The sequence below is a fragment of the Delphinapterus leucas genome, chromosome 17 (genome assembly GCF_059928025.1).
Source record: "Delphinapterus leucas isolate spDelLeu-1000000601 "Yukka" chromosome 17, BTC_Dleu_Yukka2, whole genome shotgun sequence".
NCBI lineage: Eukaryota > Metazoa > Chordata > Mammalia > Artiodactyla > Monodontidae > Delphinapterus > Delphinapterus leucas.
Window position 1 is genome coordinate 53,023,192 of NC_143145.1, and position 17,113 is coordinate 53,040,304.

Sequence of the window (17,113 nt, forward strand, 5' to 3'; positions counted from 1 at the left end):
TGAGAATCCTAGGATTGCTTCTAGATTTCTAACTTGGATAAATGACAGGACGGTACTCTTTGGTGAATACTAAAGGAACAGCAACAGCAGCAAAAGTCTAAGAGTGGAACTTTAACATATCACAATGCCACCTTTAAAGTAAATTTGGCAGTCTTCTCCTTTTTGAATGAGTGAAAATGCATTAATTAAAGACATACACATTCACACACCTGCTAATATCTGCTCTTCTGCAATCATGTGTTTTCTGTAGAGCGTCTAAATATCTATTCCAGTTGAAGTAGTGCTTAAACACTTCAATATGCCTCTTTTCAGCCAAAAAGAAAAACTGTCTATGACTGTTTCAACATATTTTAAATATATGTATAATCACTGCCAACTTATCTGCTCTGCAGATACTAGTTTCCTATACGATATTTAATATCTCCCTTTATTGAAAATGTCACTGCTCAGTATTATGATTAATGTTTTTCATTTTTATTATATGTCTGAATGTTAGAATTATTGATTAATCTCTTTATTAGTGGAATGATCTTCAGCACAATGTTAAATACTCTTCTTCTCTACCATTATTATATGTTATTTTAAAGATTTTCCATACAATTACTTTAAATGGGATTTTCAGATTTTTTCAGGCTTTTTGAAGTCAGTAGGATAGGCTCCAGCGAGTAAAAGAAATGCTGAAGAACAACCATATGAATTAAACAAACTTAAGTAGTTAAGAAAGCACTAACCTAGCCATTGAGAAATATATACTAATATTTACATAGTATGTACATATAAATCAATAGTTTCAAAATGAGATAATCCACTGAACAAAATATCTTAAAATGTGAATTAAAAGATGTTGTAGGGCTTCCCTGGTGGCGCAGTGGTTTAGAGTCTGCCTGCCGATGCAGGGGACACGGTTTCGTGCCCTGGTCCGGGAAGATCCCACATGCCACAGAGCGGCTGGGCCCGTGAGCCATGGCCACTGAGCCTGCGCGTCCGGAGCCTGTGCTCTGCAACGGGAGAGGCCACAACAGTGACAGGCCCGTGGACTGCAAAAGAAAATAATAATAAATTTTAAAAAAGTAATAAAAAAATAAAAGATGTTGTAAAATCTCTATATGATTAAGATACAAAAAAATTATAAGCTTGGAATATAAATAATAAGTGCATTTTTGTCTGGGAGACAAGTTGTTATCTGGGAAACCTCAAGACATTTTGTAGATTACCGAAATCACGTTCCTATCGATCTTGAGCACTTCTCCTATCAATTCTACAATTAGTATTGGTAATTAGCATTATGACTCTATTTCACTATCAGGAACATTGAAGAAACTACTTAAAGTGCTAAACATTGGTTTTAACAAATAAAACACAATTCATCTGAAGAAGATGTTACAATGAACTGAGGAATTAAAAGATCTCAAAGTAGAGAAATTTCACTGACTGCAGTATAAACAACTTGAGGCTAGAGAGTTTCTGTTTTTCCTGTTTGCCCTCCAAAGTTTGGAACAGTGTTATATGCACGGTGCAGGGTAATAAGCAAATATTTAACAAATGAAAAGTACTGAATTCATTACCTTGTGGTACAAATCAGGATTCTTTTGTACTGTAACTAGAAGATTTTAATTTCAGCATTATGACTTATGAATGTCTTTGTCTGATTCCCAGTTCTGTTTGAGTGATAATTACAGGACTTCATGTTTATCCTATCTTCTAGGATTTCACTTTTGCATATCTGTTAATTCATAATTTTGATATTTTTAGAGCACAACCAAAGACTATAAAAACACATAGAGCAAGCACTTGCCAAAGAACTCTAAATATGAACTCAGATATGAAATTAGAGCCATGCTTGGTTATACTTCTAAGTGCTTCATCTAAAGAGAGACCTGCAACACTGCTGCATGAATTAATCACCTAGGGTGACTTTTAAACCTACCAACAGCTGGCCCCTCTATCATATCTGATTTTATTCAATAGTCTAAATGATAATAATTTTTTGATCAAGAACTTTATTTTACTGGTTGTAAAGGTGCGCACATGCAGGCGCACACAATCACCAGTGCTTGTAAAAATTGTGGGACAGAATTAATCATAATTATTGAGTTTAAATGTCATTTATCAACTTATTAAAGTGCAAGCATGCAGGGAAAATAAGCTAAAGACAAGTCTTTCGTTTTTCAATTTATTTTTAAAAAGTCTTGTAGAAATCTTTATGAAATTAACACAAAATGGTGGTACCAAAAATCTTTTTGCTTTGTTTATTCCCTAGTCTGTGGCAATGTAAACAGTGGAAGTTTATCCAGAATTAAAGTTAAGGAAAGCTATACTGTATTAAGTTTAGCCAAACATTGTCTAACTTGCAATCATATTTTTTTCAAATAAATAAAATTTCTATTCTCTTCTCTCTCTCCTCATCTCCCTTAAGGTATGTCAACTCTAACCCCACCCCCCCCATACACACACCTTGTCGCCTCTGACATTATCTCCTCTACTAGACACGCTTTTGTACTTATTGCTACACAACAGTTCAACAATAAAATGTGATAAATGCAGGCAAAGGTGTTTCAAGAAAGAAGGTAAATGTCCTTACACATTTTCAACGTAGAAACAGAATTTTTCAAAAATGAGTTACAAAACAGCAAAATTAAAAAAAAATTAGTTATAGGTAAAGTTTGCAGATAATGTTGTCATTCCTCTTAAAAGAAGAGGGATAAGGCACAGAAGAAATGTAGTGTTGAGGACAATGAAAATAAGCAGTTACTGCAATCTATTTATGCTGCATTCAATGGAGTTAGAAGACAGAGGCTTGAGTGCTGTCGTTATTACTTGTTTGCCGTTTGATGGTGGGTAAAATAATTAATTTCATTGGGTTTCTCTTTCTATGCCTCTAAAATGTGGATTCCCAGGCTAAGAAAATATTTCAAATCTTTTCTAGGTCTAAAAGTCACAGACCTTAGTGTCTGTGTACCATTTACAAAGGCCACATTTTCACAAAAGATAGCATTCTTGTAAAACACCTTTATAGAAAGAAAAAGCTATATTTAGAAAGTCCACTCAGTGTCCAGGGTTTTCTGAAGTCGTACTGCTGTTCATAACCAGGTGTAGGCCAGTAGGACAACACATTTGCTTTAATAACTGTCCAGATTTCTTGGAGTTAAAGATAAGTTTTTCATTATTCTGTTGACCTAAGAAATTATTGAAAATAAGAATTGTTCTAATTTACTTATTGAATTGCCCAGTTCTTACCTGGCCTGACATGAAAGGTGATTTAAAAGATGGCATTTAAGTTTGCACATATAGCCTTCATCCTGCTGTTTCATCACAGACCTCTTACAGGATAAACACGTGCAACCATTTTGAGTTTCCGAATGGGAGTGCTCCTTAGAGTATTTTCCCCTTATAAATTTCTTGCCAACTTACTCCACTTTGAATGCAGGTAGAAATTTATAAATTTCTCCAAGAACTTATTTTTATTTTTATGAATCTTACTGATTTTCTTTTAATACCGAGGACTTTATCAAATTCATAGACATTTGATAGAATAAAAAGCAAAAGCATAATTAGGAAAAATCCAAAACCCTCAGATAGAAAATAAGATGCTATGTTGTTAGTAACAGAAATCAGCACAAATGGACTGAAAAACTGACCACCATTGTAAACTGAGCTTTTAACTAGGGGAGTTGCCAGGAAAAGGAGGATTACCTGACTCAGGGGTCTTCTCCTCTTTCTTTGCCTTCTTTCAACAATCTCGAAAATTAAAGAAAGGTTGAAGTGACAATAAAAATAATTTATTTCCCAAACCATTTGAGAGTAGTTGCCAACACAATGCAATGTCTCCCCCAAATCCTCTAGTATTTCCTACAAACATATATCCAAATATAATCATGAAAATCAGGAAATTAACACTGACACATTACTACAGTGTTACTAAGCCTCAGACCCCTTTCAAATTTTGTCAATTATCCCAATCACGTCCTTCATAATAAAAGGATCAGCCCAGCGTCACATGTTGCATTTAGTTGTCCTGTCTCTTTAGTTTTTTAATCTGGAAAATTTTCTCAGGCTTCTCTTGAATTTCATGTACGAGAAAATTTTAAAGAATATGGATCAGTTACTTTGTAGGATTTAGCTGTTTGTATTTGTCTCATGATTATTCAGGATATGTGTAGTTGGCAGGAATAACACAGTGGTGAAGCTCTGTCCTCTCACTGCTTCCTATCAAACAATTTTGGCAAACTTTTAACTTGTAACCTTACTGGAATATTATTTCACTCATTTGATTAAGGTGTATCACCCGGTCTCCTCCACTGTAAAGTTATTTTTTTCTCCTTCATTATTAATCATTTTTGTGGTAAGGCACTTTGTAATTATGTAAATATCCTGTTCCTCATCAAACATAATTTATTCAGTTTAATTATTTAAATCAGTATGAACTCATAGACTCCTATTTTATTCAATTGACTATGTTTCTACCATTATTTATTTTGAGGCTTAGATTGTTCTAGATTTGTCCAGTGGAAACCCCTTCAGTTTGGCTTCTATATCCTTTGATATTTCCCAATTATTCTTTGATATCTCCCTTCTTTTTTTTTTAACAGCTTTATTGGAGTATAATTGCTTTACAATGGTGTGTTAGTTTCTGCTTTATAACAAAGTGAATCAGCTATACATATACATACATTCCCATATCTCCTCCCTCTTGCGTCTCCCTCCTTCCCACCCTCCCTACCCCACCCCTCTAGGTGGTCACAAAGCACTGAGCTGATCTCCCTGTGTTATGCGGCTGCTTCCCACTAGCTATCGGTTTTATATCTGGTAGTGTATATATGTCCATGACACTCTCTCACACCGTCCCAGCTTACCCTTCCCCCTCCCCGTGTCCTCAAGTCCATTCTCTACATCTGCATCTTTATTCCTGTCTTGCCCCTAGGTTCTTCAAAACTATTTTTTTTCTTTAGATTCCATATATATGTGTTAGCATATGGTATTTGTTTTTCTCTTTCTGACTTACTTCACTCTGTATGACAGACTCTAGGTCCATCTACCTCACTACAAATAACTCAATTTCATTTCTTTTTATGGCTGATCCCTTACTTCTTGAAACAATAATATGTTCTAGGGTCATCTTATATTTTCCCTGTAGCAGCTCTAGAATCAGCCATTTCTCCAAAGAGCTTTAGTTCCTTCAGTTGGAGAGCTGTATTTAGAAACCAAGATCCAGACACTAGGTGTATTCATTGCTCTTGGGAAGTAGTGGTCCCAGGTACTCTCAATAGGCAGAGCTAGGGGATTTAGGTACATATATATATACACACATATGAAAACACATATTCATAACCATTTACACATATTCATAAACACATATTCAGAAACATATGCATACATATTGTCTATGTTTGTTTCTGTAATGTCTCTATATTGAAAATCATGTGTTCACATTAACATCCTCCATTCCCTTTCAACACCCTTTCATTCTAGTTTTTGCCCTTTTCATATTTTAACTCCCTCCACAGATATTAAAATAACACTGATTACCATATCCTTAATCTCCTTACTTATCTGATCAATCTTCCTGTATTTAAGTAAATTCTTGTAGCTGCCACTTTCCCATCCCACACATTTTCTCCACCTGGCACGGGTTATGACTATCTGTACAGAGTGGTTGCCAAGGCCACTTCCTCATGTGGATGCCCTTTCACACGAATCAGACTTCAGCAGTCAACTCCAGGCTCCCTTATGCAGACATCCTCTCCCCTTTCTCAGACTCTGAGACCCAATGCCAAATCATGTGGTTCCTTGAATGCCCACCTCCCCCATGCTGACAAAGGGTTATTTTACCTCACTTAATGGACCAATTTGTTCAAGAAGGGAAGGGATCACAACACTGTAAAGCAATTATACTCCAATAAAGATTTAAAACAAAAAAAAAGTGAAGGGACAAGGAAGGGGATGAAGAAAGGGAGGTGGACAGGGATGAACAGGTATCTTTTCTTTCTAAACAATATTTGAAGAGGTCCTTCATTTAGAAGTTACCAAGACATTATGAAGTATCAGCTGAAGAACTGAAACAACGACATATATTTACACATCTGTATCCCTACATCTATGACACACAATGTACACCTAATTTTACAGCAACCAAAATATAATTTAACACAACTTATGATGCTCAGCCATACACTTTAATACTCAGCAACTTAGAAAAATATGCAGTGCCATGGCTGTTAACTATCAGTGCATTTATATGAATGCATTTGTAAAACTCCCAGCCAGGAGTGCTTGGGATAGCGTCTCTACTGGTCCTTACTGGATCCTCTTCTTCTTTTGTCACTCTTTTCAGTCATTTGTCGATTCTCGATTGTATCTCATTGGTGACTTGCATGACCATTGGTAATGGGCAAATACCCCAGCTTGGTGTCTCTCAAAGGGCTGACTGAAAACCATTTGCAACAGAATCAACTGAGGTACTTGATAAAATTCAGGTCCACAGGCCCTGTTCTGATTTCCTGCTCAGAAGCTCTTTAGAGAGTAATGAGTATTTGGAAAATACCTTAGCTAATTCTCACACATTAACACTGAAACCATGGTGTAGTTTGCACGTCTACAATTCCTCAAAGTTCACGGTTTAAAACACATAGGTCTCACCAACTGCAGTTCTTTCATTTTAGCTTCATCAATTCACATTTGTTATTTAACCAACTTGGAAATTGCTAGATGTGTGAACAGCCGCCAAAGTAAAATGTATCTATCTTTTGCAAAAATGTCTTCTATCAAATGTCTCTACAGAATGAAATGTAAATACCTTCTAAGATCTTGCTTGGAGGAATCTTACAGATTTTTTAAATCTTCCAGGTTTTAGGGAATAGCAAGTGCAAAGGCCCTGATGTTGGGAAAGCCACTGCAGAAAGAAAATCTGGATGTGTGTGTGAGAGAATGGTAGTAGTAAATGAGTTTGGAGAGTAGGGCAGAAGAAATATTGAATAAAGCATGTAGGACAGGTAAAAAGTTTAATTTTTATTCTAAAGTGATGGGAACGGGTTTTGCGAAATAATGTGATATGATTTATGGGTTTTTTTTTTTAGATTATTCTGGCTATTGTATTGGTTATAGACTATAAGGATTGGGGCAAGAGGGGAAGAAGCAAGGAGGTTGTGGAAGAGGCTGCCTATTGCATTAGATGAGGCAAGCAATGATGGCTTGGAGTAAGTAAAGATGGCAAGAGTAAGGTGAGAGGTAGGTGGATTCAGAATGTATTTTCAAGTTAGAGCTGGCAAGAATTTCTGATGGACTGGACATAGGAATTGTGGGAAAGTGAGAGTTTAAGGATGAATCTAACATTTTTGGCCTGAGCAACTGGATGAGTTATGGAGCCAGGAAAAACTGGAGTGCAATGGATGGATCAAAGCAAAATACTTAGTTTTATTTGCTAAGTTTGAAATGTCTATTATGCATAGATTGGAGATATTTAGTGGGAAATTGGAATTAGGAGTCTGGAGGTTAGGTGAGTGGTTAGGGCTAGAAGTATGAATTGGGGAGTCATAAGTCATCTTCCCATTAAAGTAGTGGGACTAGATTAAAACTCATGAGTAGTTAAGGTAGATGGAGAGTGAAGGGGGCCAGGAATGAGTCTTAGGGCATTCTAACAGACGTTGAGGGATGGGAGGCATCACCAAGGTAGACTGCCAAGGGATGGTGAGTGAGGAGGGGAGAAATCTAGGAGAGGATGGTGTCCTGGTAGCCAGTGAAACAAAATATTCATTCTGGAAATTATGAAGTTCATTTTCCAAAGTTTCTTGAATTGATGAGAATTTGAAACTTGGTATTTTAAAAAGAGCTTTAGCAAACAGAAAAGAGAATAATTTTCTATCATGAGTGATTGATTGCAGTAGCATGGGGAATGGAAAAGTTGTGAAAAGGGAATCAAGAATTTATGTAAAAGACAATTTTAAACAAAAGTATTCATTTAAAAAACAAGTACAAAATATTTAGACATTATATTTTGTCTTTGTGTCAACAGCAGCTACAGCATGCTGTAAGTGAAAGATGAAGGATTACAGTTTAATATCAAATCAGGGAAAAAGGTGAAATACTTGAATTGTTTGTAGATTTTTAATAGATTTCAAACCTTTATTGGTTTTGAATAATGTCATATTTCAAACACAATTTTCTAAATAATCATAACAATTTTAGAATCAGAATAAACCTTATATAACATTATATAAACCTTATTTAAATGCACATATGGTTCATTTTTATGGGTAAAACTAGGACTCTGGTCTTCTGATTACCAGTACTATTTCTTATTGCAACACACTGTTTAAATGTATAGATGATTGAAAAAAAGAGCATACCAGTGATCTCTTAAATGTTTTACAAAATATTAAGTAATTAAAATTAGGGGAAATAAAGCTCATGAGGATTAAATTACAGGAAGAGTTTATAAGAGGGCAAAGAAGTAGGAGATGTATTTCCACACGGATAAATAGGAGATTTTAGGAGAAAGTGACCAAAATTGCATTTATAAGGTCATGATACTAGCTAAATGAAATAAAGACAACCATCATGTGAATAACATATAATTTTGAAGGTGAATTTTGAATATGGAGACTGATACAGATTAACATCTGATTATAATAAAAATCAGATAGGCAGGGTAACAAGGTCTTCTTCATCCAATCACAGCTTATCAGGAATAAGGGAACCTCTTGATACTTTGGTATGTGCCATTTTAGAACAATGAACTTGCTACAAAGTGAACACTTGACGCAAGAAATAGTTTAGAAACATAAATATGATTCAAGAAATTCATGCATAGTGAAAGCTATGTTGGATTATTTCAAAAAGTTAGGGATGACTAGGTTAAGTAACTTCTCTTTTTAATAACAGAATAACTGTCACATGAAAGATCTCACTATGCCATTGACAAAGATAAAATCCCGGGACGCCATGGCTTCACAGTCTAACAGTCTAGAGCTACAATGTCCGGGATAGTGTCCATTAGTCACAAGCGGCTATTAAATACTTGAAATGTGGGCAAGTTTGAGTTAGCAACTGAAATTTGAATTTTACTGAATTTTATTGAACTTACATTTAAAAATTTATGGGCTTCCCTGGTGGCGCACTGGTTGAGTGCCCACCTGCCGATGCAGGGGACACGGGTTCGTGCCCTGGTCCAGGAGGATCCCGCATGCCGCGGAGCGGCTGGGACCGTGAGCCGTGGCCGCTGAGCCTGCGCGTCTGGAGCCTGTGCTCCACAACGGGAGAGGCCACAACAGTGAGAGGCCCGCGTACCGAAAAAAAAAAAAAAAAAAAATTAAAAAACACATGTGACTAATGGCTATAGTTTTTGACAGCACTAAGAACATTTCCATTATCATGGAAAGTTCTACTGACCAGAGCTGACCCATAACATTTTTATTTAATTTTACATTTATTCCTCTTTGCTAAGAAAATCCTCTTACTAAAAAACAATATTAGCAAGATGGCTAGATATAAGCTCAAGATGCAAAAATCTATTGGATTTCTATAATCCAGGAACAAAGAGAGAGCTTAAAAATTATTTAAAATGGAAAAAAAAACTACCTAGGAATAAATCTAAATAAAAATGTGCAAGACATTTATGGAGAAAATAAAACCTTATTGAAAGATATTAAAGAAGTCTTATATAAATGGAGAGATACATCTTGTTTATGGATAGAAAAGACTCATCATAATGATGTAAATTTTCCCCAACTTAATTTATATAGTCAATACAATTACAATAAAAATACTTAATAGAGGTTTTACAGGATTGCCAATTCTGCAATTTATGTGAGTGGTCAAGAACAGCTCAGACACACCTAAAAAATCCATTCATTCCAAAATGGTGCTGGAAAACTTAATTATTCATAAGAAAACAAAGAAATTGGGTAATACAGACAAGTCGATTGTAAGTGCATTAATGGCTTGAATATAAAACAAAGATACACTAGAACTTTCAGTAGAAAATATACTATATCTGGGTAGCATTAAACTAGGGAAGGACATTTTAAGTAGAACAAAAAGACACTGAGCTAAAAGATAAATTTGATTTCATTAAAATTGAGAGCTGCTATTTATCACAAGACAACATTAAAAAAGTGAGAAGGCATGAAATAACTTATTTGTGTCATATATAGCTGACCAAGGATTATTTGCTTGTATTTAAAGAGCAATAGAAATAAGTAAGAAAAAGATAACCAGTAGAAAAATGGACAAAAGATATTCTCTGGACTTTCACAGAATAGGAAACATAGGCAACTATTAAACAAATGAAAGGATTCTCAACCTATCGGTAATTAGGGAAATACAAATTAAAATTGTTATGGACTGAATTGTGTTCCCTAAAATTCGTATGTTGATGCCCCATCTCCCAATGTGGCTGTTTGGAGACAGGGACTTTGAAAACATAAATATGGTTAAATGAGGTCATAATGGTGGGGCCCTAACTGATATGACTGGTGTCCTTGTAAGAAGAGGAGGAGATACGAGGGATGTATACACACAGAGAAAAGGCCATGTGAGGACATAGCAAGAAAGCAGTGGTCATCTGCAAGTCAAGGAAAGAGGCCTCAGGAGGACCCCAAACTGCCAACATCTTGATCCTGGACTTCCAGCCTCCACAACTATGAGAAGATAAATCTCTTGTTTTTTAAGCCACTGAATCTGACGTATTTTGCTAGGACAACCTGAGCAGACTAATAACAAGGAACAAAAGACTAGACTGGCCATTCTAACTGGTGAAGCTATAGAGCAAAAGGACTGAAAATTGATTCCATAACTTTGGAAAACATTTTGACATTATTTTTTAAAGTTGACTATTTGAATTCCCTACAACTCAGCAATTCTACTCTTAGTATGTCTACTCTTTTACTTATGTTAAATCTTGCACATGTGTACCAGGAAACATTAAAATAATGTTCATGGAAGTACTGTCCGTAATAGGCCCAAAACAACCCAAATATCATTAATAGAATAATAAACACATTTTCCTGTATTTATACAATAAAATATTATACAGTAGTACAAATGAATGAACACTAGTTAAAGCAAAGTGGATGAATCTTAGAAGCATAATGTTGAGTAAAAAAAGCAAGCACAGAAGACTAAAGTATGATATCAATTTTATAAATCTCAATAATAAGCAAAATCAGATAAAAATTATGTGGATGTTGAACATAAAGCCAAGATCAGAGTGATTTCTTTGATGAAAGCAGGAAGGTGGGATCAGGGTAGAGAACAGAGAAGACTCAGCAGTTTTGATTCTAGTTCTTAGTTTTGGTGGTGTGTTTGCAGGAGTTTTTATTATTTCTCATAACTTACATACAATTAAATATATTCTTTTTTATATTATCTAATAGTATTTAAAAAATCAAAATCATTATATGCCAAAGATAACCCCTAGACATTAATTATAGAGAGTCCACTTTGAAACAACATACATAGTTACTCATAAATCTTCTGTAGTTGAAAGCTTTTAGCTATGAAATTCTTCCCCTTTCATATGAGGACTTTATGTTCCATAATGAAGGAAAATTGTTCCTACTTTGGGACAATTTGCCTTCTTTATTTAAGTGATACTAGTCCTTTGGCTGCCTAGAAATTTTAAAAACAACTGATAACTACATCTACTGCCTGCAGGAGAATAAAGGAAAAGGAGCATAGGAGGCAATCTCATACATTATTGATAAACACATACAAAGACAATATCGGTACAAAGCTATTTCTCCATATAGCAACTTTGAATTTTAATAATAAATACATATATATATATATCAAACATTAATAAAAGAATAAAATTATCCAATATGAGTACATTTGCTCTTGTTTTGCAATTAGTTCCAGGATTCTATTTTAGATTATTACTTCATATCTGCCAGAGTTGGGTGTGTGTTTGTGTGTTTGGTTTTGTGGAAGCTGCATTGTGCTAAATTTTACATTTCTTTCTTGAATTAAATGGCTTTTGTTATCCCTTGGGAATACTGAAGACAGCAATAGCAGATTACTACCTACCAGTGGAAAAGTATAAATAGCAATTTTAGCCACTAGTGATTCTGAAATTGCCCTTAACTTTGTCCTTATAAAAATGCTCCAAGAATTACGTTTTGCAAATCCACAGATTTACTATCCATATTCAAGTCATTTATGTAGACAAAGAATGTAGCCAGCCTTATCAGTAACAAAGGATATTATAGCCATCAAGACATCAGCCACTGAAGCCACACCCAAAGCCGCACCCTGAGGGGATTCAGGATGGAGAAAACAGGATACTGGCCCTAGATAATTAAAGTGCAAATCAAGGGAATGATTTCCATGAGACCAGATTCTTGCATCTCACCATATATAGAAAAGTGCTAAATTTATTAACTTAAGATGTCTAGTTTCTTTAATTAACAGTAATCTTTTGATGTTCCAACTACCTGTGTTTTTTTTGCAAGAACCCCTAAATACCCTGTGCCCTCCCTTACCTCTTCAGAACAGTCCCTCAGAGCTATCTGAGAGGCTGTCTCCTGACTTAAGTCCTCAGTATGTCCTCCACATAAAACATAATTCCCAACTTCTAGGTTGTGCATTGTTTTTCAGTCAACATTTAATTGTATGGCTCATGTAGGTACTATGCCTAAATGTAATGGGATGAGCTGTAAATTATTAAAACTAGATAAATTCTGTCAGCTCTACCACTAGCTGAGATCCAGGCTTTCACCTCTGGATACTTCTGTCATAGACCTTGGCAGATATGGGGTCTGTGTTGGTCTTAAAATTATTCTTAGAATTGTGGGGACTCATTCATTCTTTCAACAAATTTTTTTGCTTATATTCTATGTGTCAGTTACAGTGCTGGGTCTTGAAATACAGAAGTCAACACACGAAAATACAAGGATAAAACACATTTTCTACCATATTAACTTTTTTCATTCATTAATTCATCCCTAAGTCATTCAACACGCATCTTCTTATTGAATACCGACGAGGGGTCAAATGCTATGCTAACCACTCAGTATATAACTGCAAATGAGATGGATGGGCCCTGATTTTGATGTCACTACTATCTTTTGTCCTGCCATATAATGGGACAGCTTCATTATTCCCTTTACCCTAAGTTTTTATCACAAATTGCTAATGAAAATAAAGCTGTTAGTGGAGTTTCAACATGCATAGGTAAATGAGAACACAGAACTCCCCTTTCGCATGCCCCATTCTCCTCCTTCTAACTCCCTATGTGAACCCACTTTGTGCCAAGACCAAGAAGCTGTGCCCCAATAAGAACCAACCTGATTTCCTCACACTGACTGGGGCTATTGCTCACTTAGAAGACTTGATGCTTAATTTTGATAAGCAACTAGAAGACCATGGAGACAACCTATAAAAATGATTTGTCTTGGGAGAAAATACTAAAAACGGTTAATGTGCTGTTCCACGTGTCTAACGTCCTGGGATTAAACCACAGACACCAAGATCACCAAGTGTACTTGGCAACAATGAGCTAAAAATAAAAAAAAAAGCATCATACTGTTATTGTATTCATTTTCCCCCAAGGCACTCTCTGAGAAACACCACAACCTCTAAGGGAATTGAGAACAGCTTCCTTGTGGGGTAGGTTATATAATAGATATGCATCTTTTTCCAAGCAGTTAAATCATATCCAGCTATCAGCACACCTTACTTCAGGTGATTGTAATGTATGAGATTAAATGTTCCTACCTGATTGGAAACCTTCTTGTCCTCAATTCATTGGCTATACTGGATTTTTTTTCTTGGGTCAGACCTTCAGACTTCTACCAGAAATCATTCCTTTGGGGAAACCAGGCCTTCCCACAAACTCAGGAAACTGAAATGGAGACAAGCAAGAGAGAAGGAAATTATTTGGACATATAGACCTCAATTGTTTGGTTTTAAGTAAATGTCCAAGCAAACATCTTCTAAATGGTATAATAGCTTTAGGGAAATTCACGGTTTATAAGTTTGTGTACTCATAAACTGAACATATTATGATAAGAGTACAGGTTGCATTTTGTGTCTTCAACTCAAGCAAAGACTTCAGAAAAGGCCCAGTTATCCTTTGTTCATTAAGACACAAAGAGAGGGCAAAAAGGGCAAGTTTCGAAGTCTTTTTCTTTACAATTTACTTCCTTTCTTCAGTCTTCATCAAGATCTTCAGGAAATTAACTTTACTAAAGTTAATTATTCATAAAATAAAAACATAGGAACCTGCAGAAGACTATTTCACAGAGACCTGTAATGTACAATATCCATTGCATACATGCACCATGAGCTTGTCTTTTCTAGCACTGGCATACACAAAACTCTGTGTGTGTGTTTGTGTGTGTGTGTGTGCGCTCGCGCATGTGTGTCTTTTTTTGTGATGGAGCCATAGGGAGAAAATAAATCTATTGGCTGCAATTCAGTGATGTAGAAAGATTTAAGGGTAAAGGAAAAGGCTACATCAAGTGAAACAATAAAGTCATGAGGTTGTGGTTCCATAATAATAACAATAGCAGTCTTCTGTAACCAAGGGAGAGGCTCCTCAAATTATAGTCACACCCGTTAGACCATATGCCCATAAATTTCACACTATCATTAATGGAAAGCAAATGGCACTGTCTCTCCTTCCCTTTATCCATTGGCCATCCTCATAAACTCTTTTTCTCTTCAAGGTCATGCTCTTTCCTATCTGTTTAAAAATATTAGGATTTAGGAGGAGTGATACGTAATGTGCCGTGCCTTGGTACTTGTACCAGTGACGGCTCTGTAGAGAGCACTGGATTGTTAGGAGGCTATCAATTGAATTCCCCTAGAAGCAGAACCTGAGGAAATAATTTGAATGCAAACTGTTCATCTGGGAGGTGCTTCCAGAAAACTCAGAAGTGGAGTGGGAATTGAGAATGGAGGCATGGAAGGAAGCCAACAGAGGTGCATTACCGAATAAATTACTCCTGCAGGGAACTGCTGCCAGTACTTCAGGGGAGTTCTGTGAAACTCTACAGAACATGTCTCAGAGTTATCCCAAGAATCGGTGAGAAACCTGAAGTACTTATCTTCCAGTCCCCTCTGTCCTTGGTTGAAAGCTACACCCAGATACATTAACTCCTGTATACTTCTGGCCTGCCCTAAGGTGGATAATTGCAGGTGGCAGCATGGTTCTATCAGCATATACTGGAATGATGAGTGCTGGGGAGATATGAGTGGAGCATTGAAATCATCTAATACAGTCGGGGCAGGAGATATTTATTATTGGCTTGAAAGTCCAAATGGATAACCTTAAATTCCTGGGTTTATGGTTTTACTTTGAGGTATTTAACATGATGTATGAGTAAAAATTTCCTCTATTAAATCAAGTTTAAGATGCTAAGTCCCTAATCTTCTGGAAAACTGTGGGTATCTTGTAACAGATTTTTGAAAAGTAACATGATGAAGAGTTCAAATTGACCATTCATTCATTCAAACATTCACTCATTCAACAAACATTTATTGAACACCTGAAGTATGTCATGAGTTAAACTAGGCACCAGTGTTACTGTTACTAAAATCATTATCGTGCCACCTAGAATTCAATGTATTGTGACACTCAAATAAGAAAATCCATAGTTACTGTAAAAATTATTACAGAGTGCTATAGGAAGACATGGTAAGACCTTAATTCATGCTGTGGACCGTAGTATATGGGGGATATCAGTAGGGCTTCCTGTAGAAGGCAATTGAAATGGATATGTAACATGAAGGAAGGGTGAATTTTTGAGGAAAAGAGAAGATAAATTCATGGTTGCCGGAAAATGAATGGTTAAGGATCAGTACAGAAAGGAGTTCCATTCACCATCAGTATAACAAATGCTCACTGGGGCTTACCTGGTGGTCCAGTGGTTGAGAGTAAACCTGCCGATGCACGGGACACGGGTTCATGCCCTGGTCTGGGAAGATCCCACATGCCGCGGAGCGGCTGGGCCCGTGAGCCATGGCCGCTGAGCCCGCACATCCGGAGCCTGTGCCCCGCAACGGGAGAGGCCAAAACCGTGAGAGGCCCGCGTACCGCAAAAAAAAAAAAAACAAGACGATGGAGCGGGTGGTAGAGGCCAGATCATGCATGGTCCATGCATGTATAGTAAGTGCTATGGTCTAGTCTTTGTGTTCCCCTCCAGATTCATACGTTGAAATCTTAATTTCCGTAGCTGATAGTATTAGTAGGTGGGGCCTTTGGGAAGTGATTATGGTATTAGTGCTCTTATAAAAGAGACCCCACAGAGCTCCCTAAGCTCTTCTGCCATGTGAGGATACAATGAGAAGTCTGTGACTCAGAAGAGGGCCCTCATCTGACCATACTGGCACCCTATTCTTGAACTTGCAGCCTCCAGAACCGTGAGAAAAAAATTCCTGTTGTTTATGAGCCACCCAACCTGCAGTATAATCTTACAGCGGCCCAAAAGGACAAAGAGAGTTTGAATGTGAGATTTTACTCCAAGAAAGATGGGAATCCATTGAAAGATTTTACCTGGTAACTTAGAAGAGAGAAAAGTTTCATAACACAATCAGGTATTTTTGTAAGAAAAATTTGTTTCTTTTTCAGGAAGATCACTCTGGAAATACTGTGACTAGATTTTTGGAGAAGGGTGATGGCAGGCCCGGATATAGGAAGATGAGTTAGTAGTCCATTAATATAAGTCAAACAAGGAAGTGGATATAAAAAGTGTGAATTTGTGGCTGAGAGTTCTTTTCTTTTAGTACTTGAAAAAGGTTATGTCAGTGCTTCTGACTCCATAGTTTTAGACAAGAAATATGCTGTCATTGGAATTGGTGTTTCTCAATAAGTGATGCATTGTTTCTGCCTGTCCACTTTCGAGATTTTTTTTGTCTCTACTTTTCAGAAGTTTAATTATGACGCGTCTTGGCAAGGATAGCTTTGTGTTTTTCCTCTTTGGATTTGCTCAGATTCTTGAATTTGTGCTATGTCTTCTAAAAAATTGGGACCTTTTGAGTCATTATTTCTTTGAATACTTTGTCAGTCCTACTTGCTCTCTTCTTTCATTCTGGAACTTTGATGATATGAATGTTAGTGCTTTTGTTACTGTTTACAGGTTCTTGAGATCCTGTTCTTTCTCTCATCTCTACCCCT

The 17,113-nt window shown here is 36.4% G+C and overlaps 1 long non-coding RNA gene across 3 annotated transcripts in view; it reads right to left on the minus strand.

Annotated features, from left to right (window-relative positions):
* LOC149747022 (uncharacterized) overlaps positions 1–17,113 on the minus strand; it is a 190,758-nt gene that overhangs the window by 109,016 nt on the left and 64,629 nt on the right. For 2 of the 3 annotated variants that reach the window (XR_016388490.1, XR_016388491.1), the window contains exon 1: positions 1–13,701. This exon is cut by the window's left edge and continues 14,515 nt beyond it. This is a non-coding gene — a long non-coding RNA (uncharacterized LOC149747022). The other variant, XR_016388489.1, reaches the window with a different exon arrangement.